Source organism: Chrysochloris asiatica, unplaced genomic scaffold, assembly GCF_000296735.1.
Source record: "Chrysochloris asiatica unplaced genomic scaffold, ChrAsi1.0 scaffold00004, whole genome shotgun sequence".
Taxonomy (NCBI): Eukaryota; Metazoa; Chordata; class Mammalia; order Afrosoricida; family Chrysochloridae; genus Chrysochloris; species Chrysochloris asiatica.
The window spans coordinates 42,148,390-42,151,607 of NW_006408522.1; the positions used below are offsets into that span (position 1 = coordinate 42,148,390).

General features: G+C 37.6%; 1 pseudogene; it reads left to right on the top strand.

Annotated features, from left to right (window-relative positions):
- LOC102842268 overlaps nt 1-1,981 on the top strand; it is an 18,865-nt pseudogene extending 16,884 nt beyond the window's left edge.
- Nucleotides 1,982-3,218: the final 1,237 nt, after the last annotated feature.

Genomic DNA, 3,218 nt, shown 5'->3' on the forward strand with positions numbered 1-3,218 from the left:
GTTCGAAACTACCAGCAGGAGAAAGATGAGGCTTTCTGCTCCCATAAAGATTTACAGCCTCGGAAACCCTGTGCAGGGTCGCTATGAGTCGGAACCGACTCCACTGCACATAATAACAACAACATAGTAGCTCAAACCCATCAGCTGCTCCTTGGCAACCTTATACAGGGCTGCTGTGAGTCAGAACTGACTCAACAGCACTTAACAACAACAATAACAGTTAGTCTTAGGAAGCAATTTGAAAACGAATTATGTTGTCTTTGAATATTAGGACCATTCCAAGGGGCTCATCACGGAAGTTTTTCCCCAGATGTAGTCGTCCTCCTTTAAGAAATGATCAGACCTACTACTAAGAGAACACAATATTCTCTGTGTCATTTACATTGTTATTTTTAAGTGCCATAGAGTAGATTCCGACACCTAATAGCACTGTCTGTATAGGGTTTCTAAGGATCAGGTGGTGGAGTTGAACCACTGAATTTGCAGTTAGCAGTCCAATACATATACTACAGCACCACACTATTTGCATTATAATTCTCTGTTCATTAGATAAATAAAAGTGAGGCAAAAGTTATTACTATATTTGCTTATTATATAGAATTTCTGTTTAGTGTAACTTCTCTATTTTCCTTTTAGTGGTAAGATCTCCCTTACTTATTTTACAAAGCTGTTATAAGTGTCAAAATAGGTGCTTTTTTTTTTTTTTTTGAAAAGTATAAAGCATTATGCAAATATAAAATGGTATTTATCAGCATTATTTTAGTAGGTTCATCTTTAAATAAGTCAGAATAGTAGGCAGATAAGTCACATGACAATAGAATCTCTGGGTTTAGAAAAACCACAGTAATTAATCATTTTCTGAGCAAACCAACACCAAAGTCAGACTCCATGCCAACCACTGTCCTTGGCACTGAGCTAGAGTAAATGGCATTTTCTGTCTTTAAAAAGGTCAACTCCTAGCAAGGAGGCAGGCAGTTGAAGAGTTATTAGGAAAAAGTGTCCAATATCTACTCTCAGATAAAAGAAAGAAACATAGCAGGTTTAATAAGAAAGCAGGAAGCTACTTCCTCTGCTACAAAGCAGTAAATTACATTATTATAAAGACAAAGATTTGGGTCACTTTGCAAACTTTGGGTTTCTTTGTAAAGTGATGACAAATGTTACAAGATCACTTGGTAGCTCACAAAACATTTATCAAAATCAAGAATTTTAAAACCAGACACCGGAGTGTTCCTCGGGCTGGGGTTTGATCTTGTTCTGCCATCTAGTCTTCTATGGGGTTTTGGCTGATCTCTTCTCATTCACAATGTGTGTGGTTCATGCTTCAGACTCTGAATGATGATGAGGTTCCAAAATACCGTTCCAAAATACCCAGTCTAGGACTTACAGTTTTCCCGAAACGAGTGACTGCGTTAGAGTATTCATTCAGTTTGTCTGATGCAAGTTCCTATGAAGGATACATTAAAGACCTTGATCATTTTCTGAAGTTATAGGACTTAGAAGAACAGAAGAATCTCATGGCCTGTGCGGATGGAGTACATTTTGAACAGAAGGGCCCTGTTTACAATGCGTGTCAGTTTCCTCTTGATTTACTGGGAAAAGGCAGGGGCATAAATGCTCATGAATATGGCTATTCCAGAGGAAACCCTTGTATTCTTGTGAAAATGAACCGAATGATTAGATTAAAACCTAAAGGAAAACCAAGGATATTGTGTACTTCACAGAATGAAGAAGTGACAGTTAGACTTACCATCCCGAAGGATTTATAGACGTGAAATATTTTCCATATTATGGGAAAAAATTGCATGTGATATATAGACAGCTAATAGTTGCTGTCCAGGCATCATTTAGTTCTCGTAACAGTACCCGGAGAGAAGCGACATTTGACTGTAAAATTGATGGATTGCCCAACCTAAAACCCCAAGATGACCACGACAAGTTTTGGGGACGAATTGCATTCAAAATCACAGTGAATGCATAGTATGAGTAGGATGTCTCTACAGAGTAAATGTGTTGTCTGTCTTCAGTTTGTATCAGTTGGACTTGCCATTCTAGAATGAGACCACCTTGGAGAAAGTGAGTGGTACATGATAGTGGGGTAACCTCATAGTGTGCTTCCAGATCATAACGTTCCATCCAGTCCACCTGTTGCCTCTGCTGCCCTTTGAACCAGTGTACAGATGCCTAGTAGGGACAGGTAAATACCTGATTGAGATCATGTACAGTGGGGGTCTGATCTTATTTTTACGTGCCAAGTGTCTAAAGCTTAACGTGCTCTGTAAATAAATATGTTATGGCTTTAACACTGGTTAACTGTCATTTTGGATTCCTGGTTGTAGCACTGTGGGCTAATGAGCTGGATTGCAAAGTGCTTTGAACCACAAGGTCGGTGGTTCAAGCTCACCCGCCACTCCTTGGAAACAGGGTCCCTATGGGTCGGAAATAACTCGACAGCACTTAACAACAACAACAATTGTCATTTTGATGCCAACACAATTTTAGGGATAAAAGAATAAATGGTACCTGACCAACATTAAGTGACTGTACAGCTGCCATAAATGTGGTGTGCAGAGACCCCTGAAGCTATGTGTGTGAGGAGGACAAAAAGGGGATTTGAAAGTGTAAAAAAAAAAAAAAAAATCAAGAATTTTGTCAGCAGCTTTCTTAAAGCTCAGAGCTCAAGTAGGAAAAGACATCATCTTCTCTGTAAGTTCCACCCTGCTCTCTAAATGAGAAAATACAAAACCACAAAAATTTTTAGCAAGTGTGGCTTCCTGCCATCCCCAGCGATGTTTTTCCTTATCCCTCAATCTACAACTTTATTTTAGATGTTAAGATATGGACTTGTGAAATAGCAGATTTTTTGAATGTTCTCCTCAACATCCAATTCTTTAGAGGTAGGAGAAATTGGCAAAATGGACATTCAGTATAAGATTAAATGTAATTCAATTCAATGCAAAAATTCAATAAAATTCATTTCTAAATCATAATATATTGTAATTTGTAGCAAATTAATTTTACTATGAAATATGTCAACATAGCTAAGTCTGGACAATTATATCAAAATGTATGAGTATAATGCCAAATACTGCAAAACTTCAGTTAGGTTTAACAAAGGTTCACATGAACTAATATATGATACATTCAAAATGTTATTGAGGAAAACTGTCGTGTCACAAGGAAACTGTCACTGGAAAATAAGAAATAAAACATATTTA